The sequence below is a fragment of the Cuculus canorus genome, chromosome 22 (genome assembly GCF_017976375.1).
Source record: "Cuculus canorus isolate bCucCan1 chromosome 22, bCucCan1.pri, whole genome shotgun sequence".
Classification (NCBI taxonomy): Eukaryota; Metazoa; Chordata; class Aves; order Cuculiformes; family Cuculidae; genus Cuculus; species Cuculus canorus.
The window spans coordinates 7,985,409-8,002,339 of NC_071422.1; the positions used below are offsets into that span (position 1 = coordinate 7,985,409).

General features: G+C 53.0%; 1 protein-coding gene and 1 long non-coding RNA gene across 2 annotated transcripts in view; one reads left to right on the forward strand and one right to left on the reverse strand.

Moving 5' to 3' along the window:
• RIMS3 (regulating synaptic membrane exocytosis 3) overlaps positions 1–16,931 on the reverse strand; it is an 81,264-nt gene that overhangs the window by 5,938 nt on the left and 58,395 nt on the right. The gene's annotated exons all lie outside the window — the stretch shown is intronic.
• On the forward strand, positions 3,356–12,205 carry LOC128854277 (uncharacterized). Its single transcript, XR_008453276.1, has 3 exons — positions 3,356–3,507; positions 3,991–4,109; positions 10,726–12,205. It is a non-coding gene; the product is annotated as an uncharacterized LOC128854277 (long non-coding RNA).

Genomic DNA, 16,931 nt, shown 5'->3' on the forward strand with positions numbered 1-16,931 from the left:
AGCCTTCTCTTCTCCAGGCTGAACAACCCCAACTCTCTCAGCCTGTTCTTGTACAGGAGGTTCTCCATCCCTCGGATCATCTTTGTAGCCTCCTCTGAGCCCATTCCAGCAGCTCCATCTCCTCCCTGTGTTGAGGATTCCAGAACTGGACACAACCCTGCAGATGATGTCTCCCAAGAGAGGATCAGAGGGGCAGAATCCACTCCCTCCCTGCTGCCCACACCGCTCTGGAGGGCATGGATGGAGCTGGTGGGGATTGCTGACCTGGGGCTGCTTCACCCTCCGCTCACCTTAATTAAATTAGAGCCCTTTATAAAGTAATAACCAACTTCCTTCCTAATCGCTCATAGTTTCTTCATGCATCACTCATTATTCCTTAAATCCCTCTGCTTTTGCCCCCTCAAAAGGTGCTCTCCTTTAAGTCTTAATCACCACCTCAAGCCCGAGCCCGGCTGGTGGCTCGCTCCTCGAAGCGCGGCCGTTTGAACTCTGCTGTCGAAGCCTTCAGAGGCTCTGGTTTTACGCTGGACTTGTTCCACTGCCGTCAGCGTCCACGGTAATTTATACAGCGATTTTAATTGAATGCTGAGACCTCGGGGTCACCTATGGAAATGGAAAAATGCTGGGAATGGCTTCAGCCACCTCAATACCTGGGACACAAAGACGAGTGGGTGAGCAGAGGCTGACCCAAGGAAGATGCTGATGGTTTAAGAAGGAGAAAGATGCCTGTGAGGGTCAGGAGGGACCTTGCTGCCCGCAACGAGGCAGCTCCTGGCCAGGAAAGTGAAAGAGGAGACTGAATATCTCCAGCTGTGCTGGGGAAACTGAGGCAAGGAAGCATCTCACCCCAGGGTGCTTGGTTGGGGCTATTGTATTTTTCTCTAAGACCCCCGAGTGCGGCTCTGCTTTGGATCTGTTGTGTTCAGCGCCAGTCTGGGAAAGGTGAGGATACGAATCTAACTGCCAGAGAGAATAATATGCAATGGCAGTGACCCTCCAGCACTGCGAGGGCTACAGGAGAGCTGGGGACAGTCTTTTCAGCAAGGCTTGTTGTCAGAGGACGAGGAGTAATGGTTTTAAACCAAAGGAGGGGAGTTTAGACTGAGTATAAAGAAGATATTTGTTACTGTGAGGGTGCCCAGAGCAGTGGTGCCCCATCCCTGGAGGGGTTCCAGGCCAGGTTGGATGGGGCTCGGAGCCCCTGATCCAGTGGGAGGTGTCCCTGCCCATGGCAGGGGTGGGACTCGATGGGCTTTGAGATCCCTTCCAACTCAAACCATCCCATGATCTGATGACTCACAGGTTAATTCCCACTCACAAACACAATTATTCCCGGAACGTAAAGCATTTCAGCAACATTCACAGTGAAAAAGGAACAGGGGCTCTCCTGTTGGTTTGGGTTTTTTTTTCAAGTAAGTTCCTTTAATTCTTTGTTCCGCTGATGCATATTCGGAGCGGCGTAAGTGGGGCCCTCACTGTTTCAATTAGCATTAATGCACAATTATTTTTCTCCATATTTATGCTGCTCTTGCAGGCTGTGGGTTCTGGTTGTTATTCTTTTTCTCCTTACATTTGTATGTTAATTCAGCATTTAAAATATCTTTCTCCCCAACCCATTTGCATGGTGATAAAGCATAATGAGAGGGGGAGAGATTTATGGCTAAAACACTAGAGGAAGGAAAAGGCTGCCTATCAAAGCGGGAGATAAATCCTGGCTCTTACCAGATCATAAGATATAATTGTATCTAACGCGGAGATTGCACAGAATCAATTCATTCCTTGATGCTGTTTACTGCTGGGAATTTGCAGCAAATAAGCCAGCCTTAAAAATGAGCCGAGCCTGCAGCGCTGCGCTGTGCCTGGAATTCCCTCCCGGAGCCGCGGTTGCGCCCGTGGGCGCTGCTCTGGGAAACACCTGCGGCTGGGACGCGTGATGGGGACAAACTGGTTGCAAAATAGCTCCTTGTAGGCTCAGGGGGTTGTGACACCTCCGCACGGTGAAATGGAACTGGGACAGAGCTCCGCGTGCGGTTTCTTTCCCTGGAGGAGGAACTAAATTGAGAAATGCTGGGAGTCGCCTCCCTCCCGTGCAGCCGGCAAGCGGGAGAGATGGAAAAGAGCTTTCCCCATCCCTCAGCGGTGCACAAACCTTGATTTTTAAATACTTCTAGCGATAGGATGAGAGGTGATGGCCTCAACTTGTGCCAGGGGAGGTTTAGATTGAATATTAGTAAAAATTACTTCTCAGAAAGAGTTGTCAAGCCCTGTCAGAGGCTGCCCAGGGCGGTGGTGGAGTCTCCATCCCCGCAGAGGTTTCAAAGCCATGCGGATACGGTGCTTAGGGACATGGTTGAGCGGTGGAGTCGGCAGTGTGAGGTTTGTGGTTGAACTCAATAATCTTAAAAGTCTTTTCCAACCCAAATTATTCTGTATTTCATTTTTTTTTTCCTTCGTTCCCTTTAAATCCTACTTTCTTTTTAAAAAGAAGCTGTTTTGTTCATCAGCCTTTTGCAGGATCCCAACCCAGGCACTGCGGTTCAGAGGAGGGAAAGGTCGTTCCGCGCCTCGGCAGCAGATCCAGGCGCTCAGCCCTCATTTCTCAGCTGGGGCAGGATCCACCCTGAGCCCGGGCTTGCGGCACTGATAAACGTCCTGCTGTTCTCTTCCCGTCAGCAGCTAAAGAAACCTTTTTTCTTTTTCGAGGAAAAGAGACAGAGAAGGGCTCTGGGGAGCGGCGCAAGCGAACACCGTTGATCAATCTTCCCACAGCCCTTTGGCAGCGGCGCTGCAAGCAGGGAGGGAGCTGAGCCCGGTCGGTGTTTGTTAGCGATGCTGTAAAGGGAAATAGTTTCCAGCTTGGGGAGGGAGCTGAGCCCGCTGCTTTCTGCTCTAGAGGTGCGATGAGGGCCACCTTAGCACTGGGGGAAAGGTTTGGCCAGGTTGGATAGGGCTTGGAGCACCCCGATCCAGTGGGAGGTGTTGGGGGTGGAACTGGATGGGCTTGGAGGTCCCTCCCAACCCAAACCATTCTATGATTCTATGGCAGGGCTGCAGCCAAGAGAGGCGCAGCTGCTGCTGGCATCCACGTATTGTCCTCAGCAGCACAGGCAGCGGGTAACGCCTGCCTCAGCCTCACCTTGAGGGCTCGGGGAGAGGGGCTGGAGTGTGCTCTCCGCTGGTTTCCAGTCGCTCTCTCCTCTCCTCTCCTCTCCTCTCCTCTCCTCTCCTCTCCTCTCCTCTCCTCTCCTCTCCTCTCCTCTCCTCTCCTCTCCTCTCCTCTCCTCTCCTCTCCTCTCCTCTCCTCTCCTTTCTGCCCAGGGGTTTGCTCACCATTGGGCCATTTCACAGAGGGGAACCCCTGGGGATGTTCCTGCAGAAGGGCAGTGCTCAGCTGAGATACGAGGTCTCAGAGAACCCATCGCTAGGCTCAGGGATGCTCCAGCTTCCACCTCTCCTCCCGTGCTGAGCCCACCCCGGTGCCAGGATAGAGGATCCAGCAAAAAGCAGGTAGGGTCACAGAGGGGTCTGATTTACTCTTCGATTGAGGAGCTGAGCTGGCTGCAGAGCTTCCCGAACTGAGCTAAGGAAGCAAGCCAGAAAACTCCTCCCTTTCCCACTCAGCTCCATAAATCACACGTTGATTCGGGGCCCTTTGAGCCACGAGCTGGCGGCTGGGAAAGCCTGACCTGTAATAAACACCGAGGCAGCGCTATCTCTCCCTGCAGAGCAGGTTTATGGAGGCACGTGCCGGGGAGGGTGACCTGGCTCCTTTGGGGGCCCTCCTGGAGACCCAGGAGAGATCCACTGGGCTGTACTGGGGACATCAACTGGGACATCCCTTAACATCATCAAACATCACAAAAATATGCTCAGGGAGCTGATTCTCTGCGTGCACCTTAATTCCCTGCGAGTCACACATTGCCTCCAGTTTAGGTTGCGTTTTAGTGCCTGCTCTGGGTCCCTCACATTTAATTCCTATTTGCACACCAGGAAGAGAAAGCGCCTGTGCCGTAGGTGCAAATCCTGACTGCTGACGGGGCTGCTGTAATTAGCACCGCTAAAATATTTCTGCTGGACTCCGGTTCCACTCGGCTGCTGCATGGCTCCGAGTGAGTAAATGAATCCAATCGGGCAGCTGCTCTCCAGGTCCCAAAGCTGGAAAAACAGAGGGAAGAGGGGGAAATCTGAGTGGTAGCGTCTGCCCGTGCCTGGGGATCATCCCGCCGAGGTGAGGCTGAGGTTTAGGGCTGGTGGGCAGCGAGGGGGAGCGGAGCTGGTACTGCCCCCTCCTCCCTGCCCTGGTACCCTGCCCGGCTCTGGCTCTTTACAGCCTCTGGTAATGGAAAGAGTGGGTATAAACCAGAGCCAGGATTCCCAGAGGAAGGTGCCAACGCTCAGATTCACCACAAGAAACGCGGAGTCCTCATCCTGCACTTGGCCTTGGGCCAAACCTTTGCCCAACCTTGGCGAGGGCTCCCGCAGCCAGCACGGAGACGGAGGATTTAAGAGCTAATTTCCCATTAAATATGGACAGGCTGAAAAGAGCCAAGGGGATTTCTAATGCCAAAGAACATCTGCCACAGCGAGATGAATAGTTAGGGACAAAGATATTTATAGATCTATTTATTTTGGCTCCTTTTAAGAGTTCCAGAGGGATCCTTTTGTCCACTCTGAACTGGTTTCTGTTGAAAGCAAAAAGCTCAAGCGGGGCAGTTGGGAGAGGAGAGCTGAGCGAGGAATTGATGCTCTGAGGGAGCCCTCGGGGTCCTGGACCATTCTCCTGGGGCCCGGAGAACATCATTTAAGCTGCAGTGCATGAGCCAGGAGTGAAAGGAGTCCCAAAACACTGCAAACACAGTGGTCTTCATCCCAACCTCCAGACCACGGTCTCGGCAAACAATGTTTGCCCTCCAATTGCTGGTTTTCCTTCCCCAGGGCCGGGTGATGATGTTCTGAAGAGCTCGAGGCTCAAGCCTCATCCTTAGTTCATTAAAGTCCCTCATGCAGAAGAGATTTAAATTTGGGGATCCTACAGTTTCAGGCTTACAGGGAGGTGTAAATTAGTGCTTGTCTTATTCCCTAACCTGCATTATAAGCCCGGCTTGACTTCTTTGCACCTTATGTCATGACGGGGAGCAAAGTAGACCTTGGGGAGAGCATGAGCAGCGCTGGGGATGCTGCCCAAGGACAAGTCCCCAGGTGGATGCACAGCTTGGATGGAAAACAAACAGGAAAATACAGTGATTTCAGGAAGAAGCTGACAATCTGTATTTAATAAGTTAAAAACACAGTTTTGAGTGATCTTATGGTTCTGAAGTTTGCCAGACATCTCCCATCACTTTGGGAAAGATCCTGATGACAAGGGCTCACGCTCCTGCCACGCAGGCTCCTAATTTCATAGTTCAGTGTATTAGAAAATAGGAGGAGGAATTGTAAAGAGAAGGAAATAGTTTAGAACACCTCACAGCTCTTTCTGGCTGAGCAGACCTGGGTCCTGAATCGCAGCAGGCGTGGGAGTGTGAAGTACGTGCAGAGATAGATGCCAGGGATGCATTTATTTTAGGATACGCTTAGCATTGATGCGCACACACAAGTCTGGGCGCTGAGTATAGTTGTGATATTTCTGGGAACGCTGTGTTTTCCTCTCCAGGAGGCACAGACCCCACTCTATGGGGCACCAATAGTGTGGGAAGGAGGTGACAGTCCCCACAACCCCATTCCTGGTGGCAGATGATGCTGTTTAGCAGGCATGATGGGGTTGGGCTCTCTGGACAGGATGAGCTCAGAGGTCTTTTCCAACCTTAGTGATTCCATGCTGGCATTGGCGTTCACCATCACCACCCAGACCCTGCCTGGGCTGCTCTTTGGCTGTGACAGCTCCAAGGCAGCACACGGATCATGGTTTGCTGAGCTCAGGAACCATTGTACAAAGCAATTATGGTGTTTCCCTGCACGTCAAGCATCTTCCACTCCCCGGTTACCCTATTTCGTTCCGTGTTTCTAACAACACTTGCAGAAACAGGATCCAAAACACTGTGCTCATCCTTGCCACACAATAATGCACAGCCTGCAGATGCTAATCCATATCCATTTCTATTCCTGCGTGTGGGTATATCAGCGGATAGATACTAAATGCAGGCAGGGATGTATATGGGAGTTGGGGTGCGTTGAGACATGGGACTTTGGGATGTGATTTAGCACACGCGGTGGTGTTGGGCTCATGGTTGGTTGAAATGAGCAGAGATGTCTTTTCCAACCTTAACGATTCTGTGATTCTGGGAGGCACAAGGAATATTTAGCTAAAAGACAAGAGGCAGGAGACCTAATGGGCCACCGCAACCACTCAAAGGAGCTGCTGTTCCCCATCCCTGTGTGGGACAGGGGAGAAATCACAAGGAAGGTACATCGGGGAGGATTGTAAGAGACCTGACCCAGGGAAGAGTGGAGCTGCTCTGAAGGTGGCATCTCTGGGCTTGTCTACACAGCAACAAACAGGAAAGAAAAGAAATAGAAGGGAGATGAATGGAACTGCTTTTGGAGCCCTGGCTGGGAGCAGGAGGAGGTGAGGAGAGCAGAGGCCGTTTGGTTAATCCTGGGGCTCAGCCCCCACATTCTTAGGGCTCTGCCCCCACCTAGTGTCGAGGAAGGGTGCTCTGGGCTTCAGCCTCCAACGCTGCAGCATCAGGAACAGGAGGGGGGGGTTGCTCCTCCTGTGCCTGAGGAAGAGGAAAAATAAGCAAGTTGGAAAGTTCTCACAAACTGGAAATACCGTGTTTCCCCTCTTCTTCCCCTCCCAAAACATTAACATCCCTACTCAGCTCCGGAGAGAGCTGATAGAGGAGCATCCTGCAGCAGCAATAAGGCCCCTTGTTTTGGGGCTGCGCAACCCTGGATGGCAAAGCTGGACGGCCGCGAGCGCCGAGCTGCCCGGAGCAGATGATGGGAAAGTCGGTCCTGTTTTCTGCAGCTTGCAGGAGGAAGGATGATACCTGATCTGGCATAAACCTGTCACACAGACACAGCCTATCACCACTGCCTGAGCAAACATGAACTGGCAGAGTGAATTTACACTGGATCAGTGTGCTATGTCATACAGCCATAGAGGCTTTTATCCGCTGCTAGAAGCCCCAGAGCTGGATTTACAGTGTCATGAAACCCTGTGCCTGCTCCCTAGAGATAGGGAGGGAGTTCGTTCCAAGATGAGCACAGCATCTTTCAATCCATCTTTCTGGAAAGATGTACTATTACGGGAAGTATTCTATTTCTCCTTTCTTATAATGCTCTTGTCACGGTTTGTTTCGATTTGGGCTCGCCTTCCCCACTCCAGAACTCAGTGGGATAGACACGGGCACTACAAGCACTGGGTTTGCTCCAGTATTTATGGAGCAAATATGGACACGCATGGAGTATGGACACACAAATCCTTTCATATTGAGGCAAGCCATGAAAATCCATCCCTATCTTGAGCCAAAGCCTTAGAAAAAAAATTACTCTTACACATCCCAGACTCCCCCCAAGCACCTTTGGCCGTTGTGTGTCTGAAATAATGGGCTTTGTAGCTGATACAGCCAAGATTTAATGTAACGCAGGCAGTAAATAAATAAATAAGGCAGAGGGAATGGGAGTTAATGTAAAACATTAGTGTTTCTCATGCTACAAAGGGAAAAATATTGACTTGAAATAAGCAAGAGAGAGAGCTGGGCTTGGAAATGAGCAGTGGGCAGAGGTGATTTGGTGTCTGAAGACGCTCTCTTTGCAATAGAAGTTCAACAACCTGCAAGAATGCCCTGGTCACCCAGAGGTGATGGAGAAACAGGCAGATGGAGCGATGAGCTGCCTTCAGCAGGTGGAGAAGAGGCAGCAAGGAGAGGCAGGTGTTCATTTGGACCTCCCTGATATTTTTTGCCTATAAGTTTGACCACTGAAATAAAACTTTTTGCAACGTCCCTGCTCCCTCTGCCAGCACACACACGCCGATCCCTCCCAGCACAGCCTCCAGCAGATCCCGGGGTTTCAAAGTGCCCCGGGGCATGCAGGCAGTGAGAAGGAAGAAATGAGAAAATCAGATATGATTGAACTCCTGGGAGAATATAGGCCCTTCATACAGAAACGATCCATCAGCAAAAACAAGGCTGAAGTGTCCTTTAATGGGAGAACCTACAGGAGCTTCCAAAAACCCATGAACTCTAAGAGCAGCCACAAAGGCTGCGAGCAGGACCGAGCCTTTGGGATGCTGCAGGGCAAGAACCGCTCCTCAGCACAGGAAGGATGTGGAGCTGTTGCAGCAAATTCAGAGGAGCCCACGGAGATGATCCGAGGGTTGGAGCACCTCCTGTACGAAGACAGGCTGGGAGAGTTGGGGTTGTTCAGCCTGGAGAAGAGAAGGCTTGGGGAGACCTTAGAGCTGCTCCCATCCCTTCAGTGGGTGCTGCTGGCTTTGGGAGCTTAATGCGGAGCGTTCCTCCCAGCAGAGAGCAGGGCAGGAGGTTTAGCAAGCAGCAACAGGAGCCTCCCCACAGGGGTAAAGCTGTAGAACCTTGTTTCTGACATAAACCGGGAACGTGGGGTTTCTTGGTGCTTCGAGAGCTGCTGTTGCAGGGAGAGAAAGAGGGGAATTGCTGGCACTATTTGCAGCTTGAGCAGTTTTTCTCTTGCAAGTCATAATTGCCCTCATTAAATCCATCTCCGCAGGAATGGAGACACAGGATTAATAATACACACGAAAAGATTCAAGGGCTGATTCGGGGCCTCGTAAAGCCCAGACAATGGCAGCGCCCTGATGCGAGGGAGGATTAGGGGCGTCAGCAGAGCACAGAACAGCCTTTAAGAGGACTCCTGCCGCCCCGAATCCTTCCAGCAGAAGGAGAGGCAAAGCCGCTGCTTAGGGACGGAGCTGCTTATTCTCCTTTTTAATCCCACCATTGTGCAGGGAAACCTGGGGGCAGCAGTTTGCCTTTTGCAAGGAGCCGAGGGAGGCTGTGGCTCTGCTGGGACATGTTTTGGCCCACAGCATCCAGTTGGTTTTCCTCCAGGGCTACTAGCCCGAGGCCACTCCCTGCCTGCGAGCCACGGGGAAGGGCATCTCGCATCGCACCCCGGTTATTAGTATTGCAACCCTCTTATTGACCACCTCCTCTTGGCCCTGCAGAAATCCCATGGCTGTTACCCGCAAAGCTCCTGCGGAGAGATTTTCAGTGCAAGGTATTTCCAAACCCCCAGTAAACAGGTCTCTAATAACTTCCCAACACGCTCTTAACAGAGTAATTCCATTTTTTAAACTGCAATCAAATCCTTTAGTTCAGGCAGCGATTCAAAGTGTGACCGGTAAACACAGGGATCCTTTGAGGCATCAGACCTCTGGGGCTCGAGCTGCTCACAGCTGCTCTTTGTACCTTTGAAACGTAATGACCGTTTCATCTGATAGTTCAGCCTTTCCCTAATACCGACTCTGCAGATCGCTACTCTCTGCCCGTGGCGTCTCCTTCCCCGGGGAAAAGTCACAGCACGGTGATGGTCCCGAGGCTCCAGCACCCCTCGAGGCTGAAGAATGTGCCAGTGCGTGGGATGCAGAGGACCAGGAGCTGCCCGGCAGCTGGAGGAGAGCTTGTCCTTCCCCAGCAGACGGGCAGCGTGAGAAATGAGAGAGAGATTTACTGGTGAGGAGAATGTGGGAATCTGGGTGTGTTGGGGTGGAAATGTGTTCTGAAGGACAACAGGGGCTCTCCAGCAGTGAGGGACATCGAAAGGGTGTTGTATTAACTGTGCAGTCATTAGAATCATTAAGGTTGGAAAAGATCTCTAAACTCATCCAGTCCAACCCCACCGTGCACTCCAAACCACTTCTCCAAGTACCACATCTCCACATTTTTTGAACCCCTCCAGGGACGGAGACTCCCCCACTGCACTGAGCAGCTTTGCCAGGGCTTCACCACTCTGTAGGTACAGACTTTTTGTTCTAATATCCGATCTAAACCTCTCCTGGTGCCACTTGAGGCCATTTCCTCTCATCCTATCCCTTGTAACCTGGGAGAAGAGCCCAGCACCCACCTCAGCTGTCTGTTCACCAAAGCTGTACCTACGCCACCCCTAACTGGGGGACCTAAACACTGCTTCAGTGTGCAGGTGGCAAAGCATGCCTGGCCGTGGCCACCCGAGCTCCGCCAGGTTTCTGCATCCCATGGGTGATGCCTCCTGATTTACTGCAGAGCACAAAGGCTGCCGGGGGTCCCGCAGCCTGCATTGCCCCCAGCCTCGACGCGGAGCAGGAGCTGTGTAAGGTGTTCGCTTCCTGGTTTTACAAGTGAGTTTCTTTTGGAAAACACGCTGAGGGAAATGAAAGCTGACATGACCTTGATGGAATTATGAAGGCTATTGATCAGGCGGGGAGCTTGGCGTGGCTAATTCCATCAATGAGAAATATGATATTGCAACAGTCAGACCCAATGATTGATGGCTTGTCCATGGATTTAATAACACTTTGCCTCCATTGGTGGATCTCAAAGTGCTTTGGAAACATGAGCGAATGGGCGCTTGCAGTCGCAAGGTCCCTAAGGGCGTTGGTAGAAGGGGCAGGAGTGAAACCACAGCTCTGTTCCCACAGACACCGCTCCTGCTGGAGACCAAGCCAAGAGGCACTTAAGAGCTCATTTTGCCTGTTATAAGCTGGTGACTGCTGAGAATCGTTCCCTTTTAATGAAAATCCCCCTTTGTTGGTGTAATTCACAGTTGTGCCCGTTGCGTTGGTTGCTGGCGGGTACAGCATGTGCGGCTGGGCCGAGGGCAACGTGCGGTCTGGAGTCCTCCGCAAGCAGGACACCACCACCAACATCCGCAGAAGCTTTTGGTGGGGATTGATTTCAAAGCAGTGAGGTCCGATTCTGCCAAGTGCCTTTGCCAAGCTCAGGTTCGACCGTAAAGATAGGGATGTGATGGGCGGTAGCAGCCCCACACCAAATCCCATCCCAGCTTCCATCACCCCAGGTCTCAAAGTGCTCAGGGAGCAGAGAGAGCCCTTGCTCACCACGTGCCTTTGGGCACAAAGGATAACACAGCTCAGGGGCAGCACCCAGAGCCGGACCCCAGATTGCTCCTGGCCAGGCAGCATTGCTCCCCAAAAGCATCTCCAGAGCCCAACCAGGCTTAATCCTGCCCTCTTCCCCCATCCTCGCCTCTGCGTCCCCACTCTCCTCACCCAAATTCACCACCTGGGAACACCAGATGCAGGATGCCTCCTCCAGCCCGGCTGGAATCGCCTGTGACCCGGAGCCACACAACACAGAGCTGGCGGTGAGGAGAGAGGAGAAATTTAGAGCTGTAATTAACTCCTGCAAAGAGGCGTTTTGGGTTCATCTCCATCTGCGATCCGGAGGATTCCTGAACATGACAGGCACCTGGCTAAATTGCCTGGGACCTTGTTTATCCGAGGCCCAGAATCACACTGTACAGTTTGTTGTATTCATTCGCTCGCGTTGAACACGACTCTATAAACAGCGAATCTGCTGGGGATTTTCCCTCCTGCTCCTGCAAGGCAGGAGAGAGCGGGCAGAGGAGGATGGATGGGAAGGAGCAGGCATGGAAAAGGCATTTGCAGCTGGCCATAAAAAAGGATCTGACACCAGGCTGCCGCCTGATGGGAGCAAAGTTACTGCAATGGAAATCATCTTTTAAGAGAACGCACACAGCTCTCAGGAGCCAAAGCTGTGAGGGGCTCAGCACCATCCAGGGGCTCAGCACCATCCAGGGCCCCCCGCCTCCCGTAACCCGGCATCCCAGCCCAGACAGGGCTGTTTCATTTCTACTTTTCTTTTTTTATCCCTTTTTATCTTGCCTCTGAGTCCAAGGGGGCACAGATTCTGCTCTGAGTTACGCTGGAAGGATCCAGCAGGAGCTGGAGGAGGCGGCAGCATCAGCCCCAGCGCCAGCCCTGGCTCTGCGGCGACACGGGGGGCTCTGCCCCACACGGGGCAGGGTGAGACCCCACTCTGGGATGTGGAGCTGAACACAATATTGCCCATCACAGCGAGGGGAGAGCAAGCACTGCAGATTCTTCGCAGTGCTGTACGAGCCCTCAGCTCAGCAGCATCACCGTGGAGCGCGCAGGGGCGCGGGGACGGGCAGGAGCCCTCATCCTGGGCTCGGGGGGCACACACGGGACTGAAGGGGCCGCTACCCAGCGATCCGCATTTGCCCAGACCTCGCTCCCATAAACCGAGGCCTCTGCAGCCCATACATCTCGATATAAAAATATGTATCCTCTGCATAAGGGGATTAAATGTTTATGAGCCATTATAAATTCGTGCTTTTCATATTTTATTCATGGATCCTTTACTGAGCTCAGGCTGGGATAATACACCCGTTTCCAATGTGTTTTCCCCCTTTCCTTTGCCTTTCGTGGGGCCAATTTGTTGCTCGCACGTGGAGTTTTCCTCATGCCACATGATGTGTGGAGGATGGGACATCCACAGCACTGCGATGCCGCAGGGAGGGGAGGAGGGAATATGGAGAAAACCTCTCCCACAAAAGATGGGCTTCGGGTTTCCTCCTTGACTTTCCCAGGAGGATGACAAGGAAATATGGAGAAAACCTCTCCCACAGAACATGAGCCTTTGGGTTTTCTCCTTGACTTTCCTTGACATGCTCCCTGTCTAGGAGGCAAGCGTGATGAGGTCCAGCTGATGATCAGCCTGAAAGCAATTACCGGGACTGACGAGTTTCCCTGTGGCACCTGCAGGGTGGGCAGCACCCACCCCACTGCCTCCCCTCCCCAGGGGCAACACAGGGCTGCTCTGCTATAAATGCACCCGGCCGGGCAGCGCAGCCCTTCTGGAGGCCCTTCAGCAGAGCCTCTGCTGGGGGCTCACAGCACCTTTATTTTAGAGTTGCATGAGTTTGGTGCCGGGGCCACGTTGTCCTGGCTGCCGAAGGGATGCGATTCCCACGGGGAGGTGGAGACTCTCCTCTGCAAGGAGGTAACACGGCGTCGGAGCACAGAGGGAGACGAGGGATGCTGATACCAGGGCTGGGGGAGAGGGAAAGCAGGAGAGAAGTGTGTTTTCCTTGTCTCTACTGTTTGCTCCGTTAGAGCCTGGGCGGATCGGCTGCAGCCGTGGCCGGGGGAGCTGGGCTCGGTGCGGCGGCAAGCGGAAGCAACAATTTCTCAGCCAAGAGGGGAATGAGGTTGAGAATTAATCCTGCTAATGAGATGTCAGGATTAGTTTGTATGTCCTTGTCACCAGGGCAGGGTGACAGCGTGTGAGAGGTGCTGAAGGGTCCCTGAGGCAGGTGGCTACTTGATTTTTCCTGGAAGGAAACCAAGCTGCTCACAGCCAGTGCTGTCACGGGCTGTAAGGCGCTGCTGAGCTCGTCCTTGAGGGCTGCAGGTAGGACCTTCACCCATCAGTAGCAGGATCTCCTCTCGCTTTGCCTGTCATCCCTCAGAGCCCAGCATCCCGGGATGGCAACGCCTGGGCAAAGATCAGCATCCCGCATCTCTCCGTGTGCACAGCCAGCAGCTCCGGCCGTCCCACAACCCCCAGATTCAGTGCATTTACAGACACGCCCAATGCCACTTTGCCATCCTCCGGTACCGCACCAGTTCTTGGTTTTGTCTGTGCTAAACGGAGGCTCTGGAACTTCAGGAGATCTAGGGAGAAAACCGGCGCCTCCCGTTTGTAGGCTGCTGTCAGGAGGGTGAGTTTAAAAATGGGATAGGTGGCATCTAACAGCAAGGAAAGAACCGAGGCGTTAATCCTGACCCTGTTTGTGTCTTGGCTGAGGATGGAGGGGCTGCGAAGGGGCTGAGGTAGTGAACATACCTGTGGATGTGGGCCAAGCGTCTGGGAAGGGCCCCTTGACCGCAGGGTGCCCAACGAATCCCTAACCCAGCTCCCCACGGAGCCACTGTCCTGCCCCATCCTCCCAGTTGCTTTCTATCAGCCTGAAGTAATTAAGTTCATAAGGCATCAGAAAATCAGCTAGCAGCCCACAAGACGTTGTGTTTAATCATGTACTAATGGCATGTTCTTGGCAATAATTACAAGATAACAGTGTTTGCAGGCTGTAATCAGAACAATTCTAGTAATTAAATCAGCCTTTTGTCAGCACGTCCCCTTCCCCCTTTGCCGGGTGTGGGAGCGGGGTGGCAGGACCCCTTCGAAGGAGGAGCTCTCACCAGATCGAAGAGGAACGGCACTGCTTGGAAGCGTCGCTGCAGCAGCATCGGGCAGACGAGGTGCTCTGGGACGCGGTTTAGTGGCAGACAGAAATGGTTGGAATTGATGATCTAAGAGGCCTTTTCCAACCCAGTGATTCTATGATCTGGGCTGGGGCTCTTGGCAGCCCCAAATCCCACCCCAGTGAGATTTTGGGGACCCAGCACCCTTCCGAGGGCAGGGACCTTGCTCTACTTTGCCTGAAGAGCACCCAGGGGCTGTATCCCTGATGGGTCCATGACACAAACCCCCTTGTTCCATCCTTCCCCATCCTCTCGGAGGGCTGCTGCAGGCATCGGCCAGGAGACAGCAGTAGGGGCAGGAATTAGCCCCTCGTGTCCTGCTTCCAGCATCCGTCTAAACCCCAATCCATCTTTCCTTCCCATGTTTCCCAGTCGAGCGTGTTTGCTTTCTGCCTGGGTACAAGCTCGTGCCAGCGGCATATTTCTCCCCCTGGAAGCCCCTATCTCGCATTCCAGCCCGCTCCTGCACGCACTCACCCACAAACCTTTAATTTGGTCTGTAATAAGATTTCCCAGCCTCATTATAGCAGCCAGGCTCACCATTTACATTTAAATGAATGGGCTATTAACAGAGTTAATTCCCTGCGACACTGGATTGCCGTGTCCTGGGTCTGGAGGAACCTTGTCACTTTTTTTTGGGGTAGAGCCAGTATCCAAATTTAGCCTTTCCTTTGGAGAAGCAGGCTCGGCTCCTCCTGCCCTTGGACACCCTGCCTGTCCTGGCTGGAGCATCCTGCGTTTGGGATACGGATGGAGCGAGCACCGTTCTCTGCAGCGGAGGGGAGATTCGCTTCCCCTGCATCCTGCTGATGGAGCGCGGGATTCATCCACCCCGAGTGTCTGGGCTGGTGCCGTTCCTGACGGCATTTCTGGCCCCAAGCAGCAGAACGAGCCATTTTAAAAATAACTCCTCCTTTATAAGAGTCAAAAACATCAAACAATACACCAAGAATAAAAATAAGCAGTTTTATGGCTCCTCCAATAATTAACTTAGTTCTCAGCTCTTAATTTACGTACCCAAAGTCCTCTGTTTAATATTCTAATTTGCGGTTGATCATCTATCGAGAGAGAACAAACGGTGATTAGCTCATTTTTTACCTCCTCGAGGGTGAGGGAGGCAATTTGGTCTAATCAATGTGTTCGCTTGCTCAAGGAAACTTTTATCTCATCGCCTTGAATTATTCATGCAGCGGCGCTGCCCCTCGCCACCGGCACGTGTGGCCTAAAGTGTCAATGGGGTGGGACGTGAGGATGAGTATTATGTCCAGTTCTGGAGTCCTCAAGACAAGAAGGAGATGGAGCTGTTAGAACAGGTCCAGAGGAGGCTACAAGGATGATCCGAGGGCTGGAGAACCTCCCGTATGAGGACAGTTGGGGTTGTTCAGCCTGGAGAAGAGAAGGCTCTGAGGAGACCACAGAGTGACCTTCCAGCACCTGAAGGGGCTCCAGGAAAGCTGGAGAGGGGCTGTTCACAAAGGCTTGTGGGGATAGGATGAGGGGCAATGGGTATAAACTGGAGAGGGGCAGATTTAGACTGGACATAAGGAGGAATTTATTCACTCTGAGGGTGGGGAGAACCTGGAACAGGTTATCCAGAGCAGTGGTGGTGCCCCATCCCTGGAGGGGTTCCAGGCCAGGTTGGATGGGGCTCGGAGCCCCTGATCCAGTGGGAGGTGTCCCTGGGATGGGACTGGATGGGCTTTGAGGTCCCTTCCAGCCCAAACCATCCTATGAGCACCTCACCTGCTCGGCTTTTAGACCCCTCCAGGGATGGAGGGACCCTCCCCCCCCCCTCTGCCGGAGCCCGAGAACCCTTTGGGTGAAGAAATCTTTTCCCTACTATCCAATTTAAACCACCCCCGGTGCGACTCGAGGCCGTTTCCTCCTCTCGGGGGGCTGCCGGGAGCGATGGGGTCTCCGCTCGGCGCTCCCCCCCCCCCGGGGCCGAAGAGCCGCAGGGCTCTCCCGCTCCTCCCACCGCCGCTCTGCGGTCCCCTCCGCAGCGCCGCCGCTCGCGATGGGCTCCGGGCGGAGGATGCGGCGGGCAGGCGGCTCCCTCTCGTGGGGAAGGAGATGCTCTGGCTGCAGCCCCAGATGTGCGGCACAGCTGGAGCCCGGGCTGTCCCCGAGGGCTCCCGAATCCCTCCCCGAAAAGAACTGGGAAGCATCTCCCCGCTTGTCCGGAGATGGAGCGCTCAGCCAGGCTGTTCCTTCTCCTCTCCCAATAATGATTTGTTATTATTTGGGGCAGAGATTGGACGATCTCCAGCTGTTTCATTTCCACAGCTACTTGGGTTTCAATCTCTCTTGTCTCTGGAATAGCATCCGATCCGCTCTTTATTGGATGACTATTTATGAGGGCTCTGATGAAGAGGCACATTCGGAGCGGGTTTGCCACTTGTTGGGAACAACCGGGGCCTGGCCTCTAATTAATATGCAGCTTCCTTAATTCCTTGATTAAATTCCAACTTGCAAATAAACCGTTTGCAATTTGCTCCCATATTTTTTTTTTCTTTAAAAATAAAAGGCCGTCCCCTTAAATGGAGTTGATTAAGTGACAGTGTAGAGATTGGCAGAGGGCACCGAGGAGGGAATTTAGGTGAGAGCGAGCGCAGGGCTCTTCGGAAGAGGGCAGGGAGAAGGATCCACGTGGGATCCTTATCACATAGCAATATATGCATGGGGAGGGAAAAGCACA